At 34.7% G+C, this 17,534-nt stretch overlaps 1 protein-coding gene and 1 pseudogene across 1 annotated transcript in view; one reads left to right on the top strand and one right to left on the bottom strand.

Annotated features, from left to right (window-relative positions):
• The window catches only part of PIGK (phosphatidylinositol glycan anchor biosynthesis class K), a 125,520-nt gene that overhangs the window by 86,216 nt on the left and 21,770 nt on the right, over positions 1–17,534 (bottom strand). The gene's annotated exons all lie outside the window — the stretch shown is intronic.
• LOC131501428 (protein tyrosine phosphatase type IVA 1-like) lies at positions 7,769–8,337 on the top strand (annotated as a pseudogene).

Below are 17,534 nucleotides of genomic sequence, written 5' to 3'. Positions count from 1 at the left end.
CCTCCCCAAATATTTTTTAAAATTTTAGTAATATTTGGGGCACCTGGGTGGCTCAGTTGGTTAGGCGTCTGACTTCAGCTCAGGTCATGATCTCATGGTCCGTGGGTTCAAGCCCCGCATTGGGCTCTGCTCTAACAGCATAGCACCTGCTTGGATTTTCTGTCTCCCTCTCTCTGCCCTTCCCCTGCTTGCTCTCTCGTTTTCTCTCAAAAATAAATAAACATTAAAAAAAAGTAAAATAAAATTTTAGAAATATTTGACATTCTTAAGACTTATAGAGTCCACATTAAGCTACGATACTCCAAAAATTTAACTTTCAGAATCTTAAATGCTTAAGAATGGAACCATGCAAGTGCGATCAGTGTGCCACAGAACACACCCCCAGGCCAATCATTGTTCACTGGCTCCACTCCATCTCCATAATACCAGACACCATCTCTTAACTAGATACTGAAATAGTTCGCTATCTGGCTTCCTGCTTCCAGTTTTGCCCTAATCTTACAAGTCATTCTCCTTATAACTACCAGACTGATCTTTCTTAAATAAGTCAAATCATTAAACTAAGTAAGTCAAACCATTAAATTTTCCCATTTAAAATCCTCTAAAGATTCATTATAATTAGAGGAAAACTGAAATTCCTTTCATGGTCTAAAGGCTTTCTTAATGTGGCTTCTGCATACCTCTCTAACTGCAGCTCCTAGCATCCACATTCACTATGCTCCTTCCACCCTGGCCTTTCTGTTCCAGGAATACGCCAGGCCCTTCCCACTTTAGGGGCTACTTACTGACGAACTACATTTAGACTTCTCCCAGATCTTCCTATCATTCCAATCTCAGCTAAGCTACCCCATTCTTATTAGGTGTTTATTTTCTATAGGTCATTTATGAATTTGAAATCCTCATCATCTCCCCCCACCACCTCTAGTGGAATATAAGCTCTCTGAGGACAGGGGCTTTATCTGTCCTGTTCACAACTGTATCACTCACACCCAAGCATAGTAAAAGAGCCTGGCATATAGTAAGTATTCAATAAATATCTGCTGAGTGAATGAAACATTTTCATTTTTGCATATATTTTCTTTGAGAGAAGATTATAAAATTTATCTTAAATACTTCTCATCTTGATCTTACCATTAAAAGTGGTGAACATGAATCAGGCAATTCTTTATTCTACCATATACTGAGCTTCCCAAACATAAGGGAAAAATTAAATGTGGCATACATAATTAGTTTGGCAGGAGACAGCAAGAAGAAAGTGTTCTGCTGCATATGTTCCAAATACATTAAAGTTCAAAACTGAAACATTGTGATTTTTCTTGAAAATTGGCTAGATTTCTATTTTGAAAGGGTTCCAACCCTGCCGCATTCAAAGATCAGATCTTCAGCTGTTACTGATTCATGCTCACAGAATTGTGAAAGTTACTCCTCTTAAAATGGAAAAATAGATCTTTTCTTTTTTCATAATTTAAGATGACAAACTTACATTAAGTTATTATCAATCATCTTTTTTGTTATAAGCCATCATTAAATAAGACTGAACTGACTTCCAAATCTCAATATAGGAGTACAACTTTAGGCCATTTGACTAATGGTTAATTTCGCTCTATGAAATGAAATGATTATTAAATATCTATAAATGTCAATGTCAAAAAGTAGTAATTTCAGCTTAAAATGATAAATTCAATCAACATTTTTCCTACAGACAACTCTGAGCCTCAGTATAACAGCATCATAACCTTCAGTTAACATAATCAATGTCATTTAAAAAATCATTTTATTTGTGGATAATCAATGAAAAAAAAAACAGGACTGGAAACAGACTGTATTTCAAAGATGTAGAAGTCACACCACATATTCTAATTCACTATTTCTAAAACTTAAGAAAGGTTCAGAACGCTTTTCTGAAGAAAAAAAAATTCTCACTTGGTCCAAGGTTAAATTATTTGTATAATAATACTAAAATATAGAAGTGAAAGCAAACTGCTTAGGCTTATAGTTCTTATAAAACTATGAACAAATACAAAATTATAAATCATATTTTAAAAAAACTACCAAACTAATAATACTCTAAAAACATTAACTCCATTTGAAGAATGATGTTATTTTGCTAGAACTGAATGTCTGCTATTGTATTTCACAGGAAAAAGAGATAACATCAGAGGTCTGGTCCTATATTTCTTTTCTTTTTTCTGTATTTTGATATCTACACTACAATGTAACTCAGTAATACAGAAAATGTTCACAAAAGTATGCTGTACAAAATGTGATTCATAAATTCCTGGTATGTTACTTGACTGTTCAGGATAATCCGATCTTATATTTAAGACTTTGCCAATAAACATTCTCCAAACAGTAGTTATCTAACTTGCTGACTCCTTAAAGTGTCTTTGTCACTTGAATATCAGGTTAGTATCACAGCAGTTTTTTTAAGTCTTCACTGAGGGGGTATCAGATCAATCACTGCTGGAATCAAAACCAAAGAAAATAAATCTACACTAAAGATATACTACTATATTCATATAACAACAGCAATCTGCTTTGTATCCTATTAAAACTGAGACAAAATCCCTCAAATATATCCAATCGATACAAGAATAAGATATTCTTACAGTCTGGCAATCCTATACGACCATGTGTGATGACTCAACTCTCACTCTATTCAAGGCCCTGCAAAACCTACATCACACAACAAAACATATGGCAATATGGCCTTCTCTCAACACAAAACTAAAGAAAAAGTGAGCACTGAAATTGTATAAGTTCAAACTGGCTTTGAATCCAAACAGTGTGTCAGTTATTTATATGAGTTTCCACATATTTTAAATCATGCATTCCTGTTAGTTAAAAAAATAGGAGGGCACACCCATATATACCTACTAATTTGTACATCATACATATTTGCTACTTTAAGTATATATAATAAATATTAGTGAAGCATAACTTCTTTCCTTTTATAGATTAAAAAAAACTACTAATATTTTCTTCCCTTACCACTCCTTAGTAGCTGATTTAAAAGAATACTTTAATCATGCTTATATCTATTTTAAGGACAATTAAAATAAAAATGAAATTTTAAAACTTCTCAAAAAAGAAGGCATGAAACACAATTTGAGAAACATGTGGGGGAAAAATGGACTAAAATAAATACATTCCATTATGTTTGCCAAACATTGAATAAACAGGTAAACCCTGCATCAAGTCTGCTAGGGCCATTCTTTATTCACCTCCCCAAAGTTCTTCCTTGGCCCAATCAGGAACCAGGAACCAATTGGTTAAAAAAAAAATTAAATAGATGAATAACCCTTCATTGCCCTATATCATTATAGTGTGACATTTCAAAAAGCATAACTCTTCATTTACAATAGACTGGTATTACCTTAATAAAAATTTTTCACTGAATTAAATTAAATAAATTACTGTATTTATCCACATGTTTAAAAAACATGCAAAAATGTTTTTTAAATGTTCACTTAAAACTGCTATGCTATAGCCGTGCTAACTAATCAGATACTTCTATCTGAAAGCATCTTTAGCTACCAGAGCTAGGATCACCAGGCTTATCTTCAGTAATATCAACATCCCAATGTAGAATAGTAGCTGAAATTAAGACAGCAGGAGATCTGAGAATCACATGGATCTTTGATGCTCTCTTAACTCTAGATTTCCGGTCATAGGTGTTGCTTTTTTTCCCCCTGATATAAATTATTCAGTATATTCTATATTATTGCTTCTGCAGCAATCTAATGACAGTTGGACCGAGCCAATTCAACAAATTCTGTTATGTAATAATTAGCTTGATGCCAGAGTAATTTACTTTTAGGCTTTTCTCCCTCTCTCTTCCATGTCTGGAGGAATATCCAAGTTAATAAATCTCATCACCCATGCACTATGAAACTAATCATAGCAAATGTGCTAGCCACAGGTGCTGGACCATTAGGATTTTCTGAATTACTTTCAACTTGCCAAATGTCAAACAACTGGCATTACTGGACTACAGGATGCCAAGTATTTTATGTTATTAGAAATAAAACTCAAAAACTGCACTGCAGAGATGGGAAATCAACAGTAGCAGACATGTCACATGAAGGTAGAGCCAGCTAGTTACAGGCTTATATATTTAAAGTCACATGTAGTTTAGTATAATATAATAACTAACATTGATTGAGCACTCGGTATATCTCAACCATTGCACTAATAAAACAAGCACATTACAAGCATTATCTCATACATTATTTCCAAGATATGTATTTTCTCATCCCTATTTTACAGGTTATGAACTGAGGTACACAAAAGTTAAGTCACACAGCTAGTAAATAGTGGAGCTCAGATCCCACCCAGTTTGTTTGACACGAACATTTATTTACTTTTAACAATGCTGCATTACCCTTAAATTACATGAACTAGGATCTGGAAGGATGTAATGATATGTTTTCTTTTATATTGATAATTTAATCATCTAAGGTGATTAAGGTAAAAGCATGAACTCATTGCTGTTCAATATTTATAGCACATAACTGATACAAAATAAGGCTCTTGAAATTCTAAACGGAACCATCCAGAGACCTTAGCAAACTTTCAAATTGAAGAATAGCACTAAGGCATATAATTTCTCCTTTAAATGTAGTAAAGTATAACTAAAAATTTTAAGTGCCCACTTAAATGCAAAAATCAGAGAACAGAACTTCAAAGAGGTACAGAGGCTAACATTCTACACAGTCTCCAATCAATTCCCCAAAGCCGCTCTTTTCTACAGAAAGGCGCTGGGATTACATCCTGCTGCTGGCCCTTCCCTCACCTTTACAGCCACCAAGGCTGACATTTTCAAATCTCTCAACTGTCTGCTCCGGCAGCCTATACTTAAGTCTTCACTGCTTCATCTGTGCTTCCAAACGTTCCCCAATATTAACCACTCTTCCTATAATGGGGGGAAGGGGCAAGCAGCAGAGATGCCTCACCCACTTCTTTCCCCTTTCCTGTTAAAGTTGGTCTTGCATAGGCAAGTTTTTCATCTTTCTTCCAGTTTTCCACTGCTCAACTTCCCACGAACTAGTTTACTGACTTACTCAAGCACACTAGCCTCAAGGCTTAGAATTCAAATGTGTACATTATATTACCCAAATTACAAGGTATTGTGTCTCTTGACCATTATGGATGGCTCACAGAAATAGCCAATATAATGGTGCATTAATGAATGCCACTGATCAAGCATAAACTATTTTTGTCAAAATACATAGGATAAAAAATTTTAAATCTTGATATACCACATATAGTCCATCATAATGGGAATCAATCAGCATGTGCAATCTTTCACATATTCTCATGTTTAACAGAAAGATTACTGTTGTTATTTTTCCAGTAATATCTGTACTGATTTAGTCAGATCTCCCCAACTCAACCATTTTACAAGCATCTTGGAATCTTGCTTAGCATTAGTAGATTTTAGCAGTCTATATGTAAAATGTTTAGAATGCTATAAGCAGTCTCCTAGTACTTGACCACAATGCCAGAATTGCATATTTTGACTGAAAAATACATGCAAACATCTGCAATATGCCCTCTCCGGTACACTTCTATTCTCAAATGACAAGAAAATCAAAAGGTCCTCTTAATTTGGGGCATTAAACAAAAGAGTTTGGATATTATTTTCATCAAGAGGACTTGGATGGAGGCGCCTGGGTGGTTCAGTCGGCTAAGCATCCCACTTTGGCTCAGGTCATGATCTCACAGTTCGTGAGTTCAAGCCCTGCATGGGGCTCTGTCTGTGCTACATACAGCTCAGAGACTGCTTCAGATTCTGTCTCTCCCTCTCTCTCTGCTCCTCTCCTGCTCTCGCTCTTTCTCAAAAATAAAACATTAATTTTTTTTTTAAAAAAAGAGGGCTTGGATGGATATGCTTCTTCTGAGGTATCAATATTATAAATAAAAAACAAAAATCTATTTGGCAAAGGATAAACTATAGAGACCAAACACTGGTGAAGAGTTTTCTACTACCACTTCTGCTCTTCAATTTGATCATAAGAATCAACTAGGACAAAAATTAAAAAAGAAAAATTTTAAGTTGAGACTATCACAGATAAAAAGAGCAACTGGAAGATAATAAATCTCAATCAAATGTAAGTTAACAATTTGGATTTTTTAAAGCAATAAAATGGTGTTCATTGTCATGAATTTGATTTAACCATTCCGTATTACGTGGTACAAGCACTTACTATATTTTAGCCAAATTACCAAATTTAGATTCATATTTAATAAGATTCTAGAAAAATAAGATTGGAAGTTATAGAAAAATGGAAACAGGGTAAAATGACAGAATGAAACACTTTACTTCATTTCTTGAGCTTAAAGAGAAAAATGAGTTTCTGAATTTAAATCAAATTCTGAAGATACATATTAAACAATATGATAGAACTTCCAAAAACAAATGTGAACACAGAATCTTAGTAGACAAGCAAGTTAAAAATAAAAGTGTAAGGTAGAATTCTGAGTAAGGAACTTTTAAAATTTCTTCCAGTTCTAACACAGAAGTGATGATTACTAGTATGCAAAATGTAGCCACAATATACCAGAGGAAATGAGGTAGAGACAGGATGTGGCAACTGTATTTGTTGCATTTACCTTGTGACAGGCACCGGGCTTCAGTCCTTTCAGATGCCTCATTCTCACTAAGTCACAATACTGTGAAGACTAGTATTGTCTGCATTCTAAAGATAAGGAAATTCAGTGAGGTCAAAACACTTCCCAAAGCTACATGGCTGGTAAGTACAGGAGCTGAAATTTTACTTCAAAGTCCACACATTTTCCATCCATTACTACATTCTTTGGCACAATGGAATACACTGGCTTTTACTCATTCACAAGGAATGAGCAGAGCCAAACAACAATAACAACAACAATGAGGAGGACGAGGACGAACCTTTAGTAATTTCTATACTCGCATCAACAAAGATTAAAGGGATACCACTTTCCTCATAAGAACTGAATCTTAGCATTTCCATTTGCTGTGGTTCAATGAAATGTATGCTTTTAAACTTCATTACAAACATTCTAAAACTTTATATAAACAAATCATTTAATTACAGAGCTATAGGTTTTGTCTGTTTACATCTTTAACAAAACTGGAAAATCTTTTTTTTTTTATCTCAAATCATTTTTTTTAAATTACAATAAAAATCTGACTAAAAACACCTGGGGAATGGAACGTTCTCATTTCAACTCTTTTCAAAACTCAATACCAGTCTAGTGCCCTTATCTGCACTTGCCCTGTTCTACCCTGCAAATGAGCACCACAGACCCCCTGCCCTGAGGCTACAGTCATTGCCACTTTGGTACCCACTGTATGATTAAGCCACAATCTTCAATCAGTAAGCATATTCTTTTCCATCATCACACATTTATGATGTTTCTTCCAAGCACGGCATGACTTTTATGAGGGCAAGAGAACTGTAGAAATTCATTAGGCTCCAAGAAGCCACATAAGAGCAGTTACTCTGGCCACAGAAGTGTTGAATTGGGATCCACAAAGCATCTTCCAGTTCTGACTTAGATGGGGTAAGCCTCGGTGCACTTCCTTTCCTTTGCTCAATATGACTAGACTGAAGATTTCCTGCTTCTTGTTAGGAGGATCATTTCATTTTCCTTAACTCCCAACTTTATACTTATAGCACTGAGAATTTCAAGTGGAGGATGTTGAAGTTTCTGTACATCACTTCTGTATTCAATTTTTAAAATTAGTTCATAACTCTAATGAATATTTTTAAACTAACTTAACATGGCTCAAATGAACAGCTCAACTCTCATGGAGGTCACACATACAAGAACATGATATTTCTTATTATACATAATGCAACCAATAAGACCTTAAACGAAGTTTTTTGAGAAACTTAAGAAGTATGGCATTACTACAATAGTAAGAGTATGTGAAGCAATGTATGACACTGCTCTTATGGAAAAGGAAGGCATCCATGTTCTTGAGTCACCTTTTGATGAAGGGTGCCATCCAACCACATTAATGATAACTGGTTAAGTCTTACAAAACACAAGTTTTGTGAAGAACCTGGTTGTTATACTCCTATTCACTGTGTTGCAGCCTATGGAAGAGCTCAAATGCTTGTGTACTTGGAGATAAAGATGTAGTACAGATCATAAGATAAAAGCAGTACGGAGCTTTTAACATCAAGCAACTTTTGTATTTAGAGAAGTATCACTATAAAATGTGTCTGTGCTGCAAAGACATCAGTAGCCAATAAAACTGGAGTGCCTGATGCTACTGTCTTGGAAGTGGAACTTCAGACAGGACCTAATTTGTTGTGCATATCACCCAAGAAGTTGGCGCGGTGAATAAGTCTAATGAAGCTTTTATAGGAATACTGAAAAGTAGTTTTACCAGGTTACATGCTTCATAGAACCTCTATGTTTGGATTACAACCAACCTATCTAGATACTCAGGAAAAGATCCTTGCTGTTCAACAGTTAAAATGTGCTTATCATTTGTACCAGCTGACCTTTTCTAAAATCATGCAATACTCAGTTGTAAGTCTTCTTTAAACCTACTCCCATGCCAGAATCTTATCAATACGTAAGAAATATAGACAGATTAGGGACCAAAATATCCAATATAACACTTGTATATTTTTAGTATCATATAGCACTAAAATCTAGGAACTCTGAACATGCTAAATTTTATGTGATTCATTCCTTCAGTCATTTCAAACATTGGAATCAAAGGTGACATGGTTATTTGTTTTCTCACTTTATGTTTACATTGTACACATTCAGATGAGTATATACCAGTTTTGTGAAACTATTAATTTTTGTTATTTTACCAAGTTGTACAGTGATTAATTAATGTCTGTTTATAGATCTCATTTTGTTCTGTTATGGAAAACCTCTATCTTGAAAATCTACATTGCACAGAAGCATATCTTTAATGTCTCCAGGCAAAAAAAGTTTTATAGTTAATTTAATGTTTACACTTTTGGGTGCAACTTTACGGGAAAACCTAAAAAAGATACAGGAAAAGGCTATTCGATATTTCTAGTATAATACTGTCTTTGTCTTATACAGAATATGCAGAATATGTTCTTTAATTTAGTAAATACTTTTTAAAGGCAGAGATGTTTTATTATTGTAGCTACAATTCTTAATCAAAAAATTATCATTATTTTTTCCATATCTACTGGATGCTGTTTACCAGTTATATTTTTGTTTGAAGTATGCCTTTTTCCCTTCTTTTCCCAACCTCCCTTGCAAAAAAAAAAAAAAAAAAAAAAAAAAAGTGGGTTTCTGCTAGTGAACTGAGCAGACATTTGATTTTTATATGCCTTTAGAGCTGTGTAACTCAGTATTTAGATGCTTGATAATTTATCACATAATTGATCAAACAGCTATGTGTATTAATGTCAGTTCAACCATATATTTATACTGTCTTGTAATGTGTAGTTATAGTTTCATGGGAGAAATAATTTGCCAGTGTTCACCAGCTTGTTAAAACCTAGTGTGAGGGGCGCCTGGGTGGCGCAGTCGGTTGGGCGTCCGACTTCAGCCAGGTCACGATCTCGCGGTCCGTGAGTTCGAGCCCCGCGTCAGGCTCTGGGCTGATGGCTCGGAGCCTGGAGCCTGTTTCCGATTCTGTGTCTCCCTCTCTCTCTGCCCCTCCCCCGTTCATGCTCTGTCTCTCTCTGTCCCAAAAATAAATAAACGTTGAAAAAAAAAATTTAAAAAAAAAAAAAAAAAAAAAAAACCTAGTGTGAGAGCTAAACATCTAAATAAATAATGAAATGAAAAAAAAAAAGACATTTAAACTACTTTTCTGAATAAGAACAATCTACTAAACAAAAATCTTTATTTGCATATGAAGGCTAACATTTGAATATCTATTTTATTAAATACAGCAACATAAACAGAATTCAATAAAATGCAGGAAATTAAGTTAGATTTTATTTGTCCAGAATAAAATCTAAAATATATTTGTTAGAACAAACTCCCTAATAAGGTCTTATTTGATTGTCCTTTGCTTGTTGTGTGGTGGAGAAAAACTGACATTTCAGGTAAATTAAGTTCTGATTAATATGGGTTTTACTTTCTGAAATAACACATCTGAATTTCAAGATTGGAAGCCTTGGGCATGGACATTATGCTAAATAAAAGTTAATGGGTGGGCATAAGGATTTAATGTCAGGATACCTTTTACTGAATTGAGTAACCTCCCACTTACGCTCAGATCAAATTCTTGGAAACCATTAACATAAAACTCTGTGAAATATATCTTTTCTCCAAAGAAATCCAATTATGCTCACAAATGTTAGTTTCACTTAGCCTTTTAGCAATCCTGAAAGAGTCAGATATGACATGACAGAGAATTACATTGTTTTTTATCAATTCTCCAATCCTCAGAACTGTCTTAGAAATACTATTACCATCACTTTCCATGGTGACATGTCAAGTTTTGACTTATTTTGAGGTCACTCCCACTGCCACCACCCAAACACTTATGTTTTATCTTAGAGACTACAGTTTACTCTGCTGCCCTTTACTCTTCCCTGTATCCCCACTTCAGTTTACATTATACAAATTGGCAAGTGTATTCTAACCACCATAGGCTCTCAACACATACTTACTGGTTGGAAAAGGGAAAGAGGGAAGAAGGAGAAAAGAAGGGAAGAAGTCACTAAAATTAGTGTGTATTCTGCCCCACTCCTCACCAGTTGTCTTCCTTCTTATTTCTCAGACCAGCCTAGCACCCATCCTAAGTCACATGACCTCAAATGCATCAGGCTTTTTATTGGTTCCCCCCAATTTTTCAACCTACTTTAGAAAGAATCAGTGTAATAAATGGAAGAGTCAATGCAGATACCTAAGAACACCCAAATTAATTTTATTCCCTCTCTTCCCATTTTTACTTTTCCTTTCTTTGGGCATCTTCCCCTAACCTACATAAATTCTGTCGGTCTCAAAATCAAAACTCTGTCTCAGTTCTAGATCCCCTCAGTCTATGCTTTCTATTTCATTCTCAATCAACATCCTCCAGCTACTTTTTCTACTTCTTTGCTTCCCATTACTTCTTCAAACTTTTATAATCATAATTCAACTCATCTGATTTCTAAGAAATTGAGTGTATCTCTTCTATGACATTTCTATATTTAACACTGTGGGCTATTCCCTTGTCAAACTCCTCTTGGGTTGCACGATTCCTTATCTTGGAATACTGATTCCAAACACTCCTGTCTGTCACACCCACTAGGTATCTTCTTGATAGGATCCAGTAGACATTTAAACTCACAAGATGACCCCATTTGGCATCAAATTCAGTTAGAAGGACACAAAAACAGGAAACCATGTTTGTCAGTAAAATAGTAGGCTTAAATGACAGCTCCAAAAGATATCCATGTCCTAATCCCCAGAACATGTGGTGTGAATATGTTACCTTTAAAGACAAAAGGGACTTTGTAGATTTGATTAAATTAAGGATTTTGAGATGGGGAGAGTATTCTGAATTTATCTGTAATCACTAGGGTCCTTTTAAGAGAGAGAGGCAAGAGCATCAGAGTCAGAGAAGGTAAGGTGACAGCAGAAAAAAGGAGGAAGAAGGAAATATGACAACAGGAGAGGAGTCACTGAAGATGTTATGCTGATGACTTTCAAAATAGAGGATAGGGCCATGAGCCAAGGAAAACAAGGAGTCTCTACAAGTTGGAAAAAAAAACAAGGAAACAGATTTTCCCCTAGAGCTTTGAGAGGGAACACAGATCTGATGATGCATTTTGGATTTCTGATATCTAGAACCAGTATATATTATTTTAAGCTATTAAATTGGTGGCAATTTGTTACAGCAACAAGACATAAAAAGTATTAGACACTCCTCTTCCACAGAGGTACCCTCACAATCTACACAGCAATATATGCAACTGATGGGGACTTTCTATTTCAAGTCTAAGACGCTGTAGCTGACAGCATGGCATATAAATATATATATGATCCTCCCAAGCTATTCTTTTTGGTGCTTCAGATGACAACTCAAGGATAAAAGAATGAGACTTATATGGGTGGGCAGAATATCCACTTTGGCTTAGAAGCCTCATGCCCAACTAAAATCAACATCTTATGCAAGAACTCCATAACCATAGTTTTCAGGGTCCCTCCAAGGAACAAACACAATTACAGGAATCTTCACACTCAGGGAAGCCCAAAGATATGGCTTTTCCTCAAGTACTTATGATTTATTTATATTGGTCTATTTGTGGTTTTCTAATTAGTAAGGGAACAATTTTACCACAAGTAATGCTGTCTACCTTTATGAGATATCTAAAAGTACAGTGTTACAAAGTGAACAAAGTCATTTTTTTTTTAATTTTTTTTTTAACGTTTATTTATTTTTGAGACAGAGAGAGAGCATGAACGGGGGAGGGTCAGAGAGAGGGAGACAGAGAATCTGAAACAGGCCCCAGGCTCTGAGCTGTCAGCACAAAGAGCCCGACGCGGGGCTCGAACTCACGGACCGCAAGATCATGACCTGAGCCGAAGTTGGCCGCTTAACCGACTGAGCCACCCAGGCGCCCCGAAAGTCATTTTTTTTAATAGTAGAAAATGGCTTTGTTAATCCTTTATCCATCCCCTAATATGTACTCTAGTTAGGCTCCCTTAATTGTAAGGAATCACTAAAGCTAGTTCAAAGAGGAAAGATGAATATTAGCATGGCACACAATTTGATGAAAATTCAAGAATAAAGCCTTACAGAGAGAGACCAGAACTTGAAAGCAGTTCGATATATCAATAAAAATTTGTGAAACTTTATGAAAGCCAGTGTTTTGTCAGCTCTTCTACAACCATCTGCTTTTTTCCTTTTCCTACTAATAAGCATATTATTCCTGTCTGGTCTGTACAGGCAGCTCATGACTCAAAATGGCCCCACTTACAAACTTACACCTTTTATGACCTTTCTTATGGTAATTAAGAGTGTCACAGTAAAACTAGTATTTAGGATCATTAAATTAATTCCAAGTCAGCTGATGCTAAGCCAATTCAATAATCAGAAAATATGAGAGGCTGATTCATAAATGATGCAAGGGAAAAGGGAACTGGGAATTACTCCTAACCAGATTGATGAACCAACAAGTCACCCCATGTACGTATTCTTTCCCCATCTTACAGACAAGGGCACTAAGGCTGAGAGAGATTAAACAGTTCATCCAAAATCAAAAACTAGCAGTGACTTTTTCAGGCCCCTTCCAAGTTTACTGAAGTCTTGATGATACAGTAGGAAATAAAACATGTAAATACAAATCTCAGGCACAGCAAGAAATTGCCTAATGTGACAGTAGGTAGAACTTTTGAATGACAACATGGCCCTTCCACTAGTAACTGTTCTGGATTCCTCTGACCTGGCTAGTTTCTCACTCATTGCAGGCTGCACCAGTTGGTGCCAAATTCAGGATCACCATGGTAACAAACAAGTAGAGGAGAGCTGTAGCCACTTACAGCTTACTCATATCCTTATTTCATATATACTGTGCATTGCTTCTTTGTTGGTTTGGTAGCAATCTGAAGCAAAAGCAATATAAGTCATCAATCATTCTTGCCCACTTCTTAAGTTAGATTAGACTTTGTGGTCTGGTCTGACTCTACAGCTTGCACTTTTTCCCTTTTTTCTCACCATGCTAGGCATTACACCTCCAGGACTACTAGTTTTATAACTAGAAGTCTTTACTTTTTGACCACTTTTATCCATTTTGCCCACCCACTCCCCCTTGCCTCTGACAACCACCAGTCTGATCCTTGTGTATGTGAGTTCAACTTTTTTTAGATTCCACATATAAGTGAGATCATACATTGTTTGTTCTCCTCTGACTTATTTTACTTAGCATAATACCCTCCAAGGTCCATCCATGTTGTCAAAAATGGCAGTATTTCCTTCTTTTTTTTTAATATTTCATTGTGTATATATACCACATCTTCTTTATCCACGCATCCATCCATCCATCCATCCATTCCTCCATTGACACTTAGTTGTTTCCACATCTCAGTAGTGTAAATAATAGTGTAATGAACATGGGGGTGCAGATATCTTTTCAAGATAGTGTTTTCATTTCCTTTGGATAAGTACCAAGAAATGTAATTGCAGGATCCTATGTTAGTTCTACTTTTAACTTTTTGAGGAAGCTACTTATTGTTTTCCATAGTGGGTGTACCAATTTACATTCCTACCAACAGTGCATAAAAGTTCTCTTTTCTCCATATCCTCACTACCACTTGCTATTTCTTGTCTTTTTGACAATAGTCATTCTAACAGGTGGGAGGTGATATTGTGGTTTTGATTTGCACTTCTCTGATGATTAGTAATACTGAGACCTTTTCATATACCTATTTCCCATCAGTATGTTTTCTTTGGAAAATATTCAGATCCTCTCCCCATTTTTTAATTGGATTTTTTTTTTGTTATTGAGTTACACGGGTTCTTTATATATTTTGGATATTAACCCCTTATCAGATATATGACTTGCAGATATCTTCTCCCATTTGGTAGGTTGTGTTTTCATGTTGCTGATGGTTTCCTTTGATGAAGAGTAGATTTTAGTTTGATATAGTCCTACTTGCTGATTTTTGCTTCTGTTGCCTTTGCTTTTGGTATCAAATTTAAAAAATCATCAGCAAGACTGATGTCAAAGAGTTTACTGCACACATTTTCTTCTAAAAGTTTTATCGTTTCAGGTCTTACATTCAAGTCTTTAATTCATTTTGAGTTGATGATTGTGAATAATGTAAGTTAATGGATCCAGTTTCATTCTTTTGCATATGGCTGCTCAGTGTTCCTAACATAATGTATTGAAGAGAATGTCCTTTCACTAATGAAGTGAAATATGTTCTTCACTTCTTTGTTGCAAATTAATTGACCACATATGTATAGATTTCTTTCTGGGCTATTTTGTTCCGCTGGATTGTGTTTATTCTCATACCAATACCACAATGTTTTTGAGTACTATAGCTTTGCACTATACTTTAAATTGGGAAGTATGATGCCTCTACCTTTTTCTTCTTTTTCAAAATTGCTTTGTCTACTTGAAAACTTTAGGATTGTTTTTTCTTACGTGAAAAATGTCATTGGAATCTTGATAGGGATTGCACTGAATCTGTAGATTGCTTTGGGTAGTGTGGTCATTTTAACAATATTAATTCTTCCAATCCATGAGCACAGAATATCTTGCCATTTATTTGTGTTTCTCAATTTATTTCAATAATGTCTTACAGTTTTCAATGTACAGGTCTTTTACCTCTGTGACTAAATTAATCCCTAGGTACTTTACTATTTTTTAATGCAATTATAAATGGGATTTTCTTAATTTCTCTGACAGTTACTAGTGTGCAGAAATGCAGCAGATTTTTGTACACTGATTTTATATCCTGTACCTTTACTGAATTTGTTTATTAACTCTAACAGTGTTTTGGTAGAGTCTTTAGGATTTTCTATATATAATGTTATGTCATCTGCAAATAGAGACAGTTCTACTAACAGCTTGTACTCTTAAATACTGTGCTAATTGTCTTCCATTTAAGAGTGATTTCCTTATATTTACACAATCTTTGGAAGCACCCGAATTTTAAATTGGTTTATAACTGATTTTAAAACAAGTATTCAACAAGACTATTTAACAAGGCCATCACAAATACCCAGGAAATCAAGTTATTGCACATTCTGACATAATTACTAGATATTAAACACCAATAGGTTCACCTGATTGGAGGTACAAAAATGAAAATAATTTTTTTTAAGTTTTATTTATTTTGGGGGGGGGGGAGGAAGGGAGGGAGAGAGAGGAAGAGAGAGAGAGAATACCAAGCAGGCTCTGTGCTGTCGGTGCAGAGCCCAATGCGGGCTCGATCCCACAAACTGTGAAATCATAACCTGAGCCGAAATCAAGAGTCGGATGCTTAACTGACTGAGCCACCCAGGTACCCCTAAAAATAATTTTGTGTTATCTTCAAATTGAAATAGATGAACAGCTCTAGAGAAACCATATTACAGGAAAAAGCTCTGAAGATCAGTTACTGTAATTTTGTTAAGGTTATTATTGTTTACAATAATAAATTAAGTATATTATCATGTAAAATTCAGCTTCATAGGTCATATCAACATTTATCTTTATTTTTAATTAATTGCTTTCACTTATCCTTTTTCTTTAATATTTCACTTATTTATATTGATGAATTTGACAACATAGTATAATATAATCACTATACTAGAATTCAAGCATTATGTCTGCTACTACACAGCTGTTGACCTTAAACATCACATTACCTCTCAAGAACACATTTTTTTTCATGGACAAAATAAAGGATTTCTCCAGACTATTAATTATTTTGGTCTTTAAAGACAATTTTTATCCCCAAAATTTCAAATATGAAAGATCTTGAAGATGTAAAAAAAGTTTTATGGTAAAAAGATTTGAAAGAAAGAAAACTGTCACTGTTCGTAGATTCATGGGTACTAAAAAAAGAACATTTATAGTCAAATTATTAAAATTAATACAGTTCAATAAGTTGCTGGAACAATATACTAAAGCCAACTGCATGTGCAACAGAAAAAAATATATTTCTTAAATAGAACCATTTACAGTATCAACAACAAAAAAATAAGACAACTAAAAACTACCAAAAATGTTTATGGAGAAAAATTAAAAATTACAAAACTTAGTTGAAAGCTGTTAAACATATAATTATATGCAAATATACCTTATGCAAAAATTAAGATTTAATGCTATAAAGAAGCCCATTCTAAATTAATCTAAAATTCACTGCAATGCAAATCAAAATCCCAACAGAGTTTTAAGAACTTGGCAAGCTGATTCTAAACTTAATATGGAAGAAACAAGACCCAAGAATAGCCAAGATGATTCTAAAAAAGAACAAAGTCAAGGAAATCAAGTTACCAGATAAGAAGTTAGTGTCTGTAACAAAAACATTGTGGTATTGATTTAGGAATAAACATCTCTTGCTTCTTTGACATCCCAAACCTTCCTATCTATTTACAAATCGATAAAGAAATATCCCCTTTGTTCTATAAAATCCTTCGCAGTCTTCTTAGTCTTTCAAATGGTTTCTGATTATTATTTAAACATTAAGAGCATGATAGCAGGAGCCAAAATGCCCTTTTACCCTTGTCACTATTCTCCTTCTCCTTGTCACTATTCTCCACATTTCAACTTCTTAACTATTCTAAATGTTTCCCTATTCAAGATATTATACACTTTACCAGGAACATCATGTGGAGTGGCAGACAGATCAGCTGCCAACATGAGAATAAAATGACAGGTTGTTAAGAATATTTAAGTATCTACAGTCAAACACTATTATTTATATTTTTACAGAGTATACAAGAAAAAACTGTTGGGAAGTGACAGGAGACAAGAAGCAGAACAACCAAAGGCATGAGTTAATATTACTTTGACAAAAATTACGATAAAATACTGCAAATTATTTACAAAGCACATTTACTATAGTTCCAGTCCTTTTGTTCATAAAAAATTAGGCAAAATCATAAAATA

This window comes from Neofelis nebulosa, chromosome 2, assembly GCF_028018385.1.
Source record: "Neofelis nebulosa isolate mNeoNeb1 chromosome 2, mNeoNeb1.pri, whole genome shotgun sequence".
Classification (NCBI taxonomy): domain Eukaryota; kingdom Metazoa; phylum Chordata; class Mammalia; order Carnivora; family Felidae; genus Neofelis; species Neofelis nebulosa.
The sequence above is the reverse complement of the archived record's forward strand: the minus strand, read 5'-3'. Positions and strand labels throughout refer to the sequence as shown.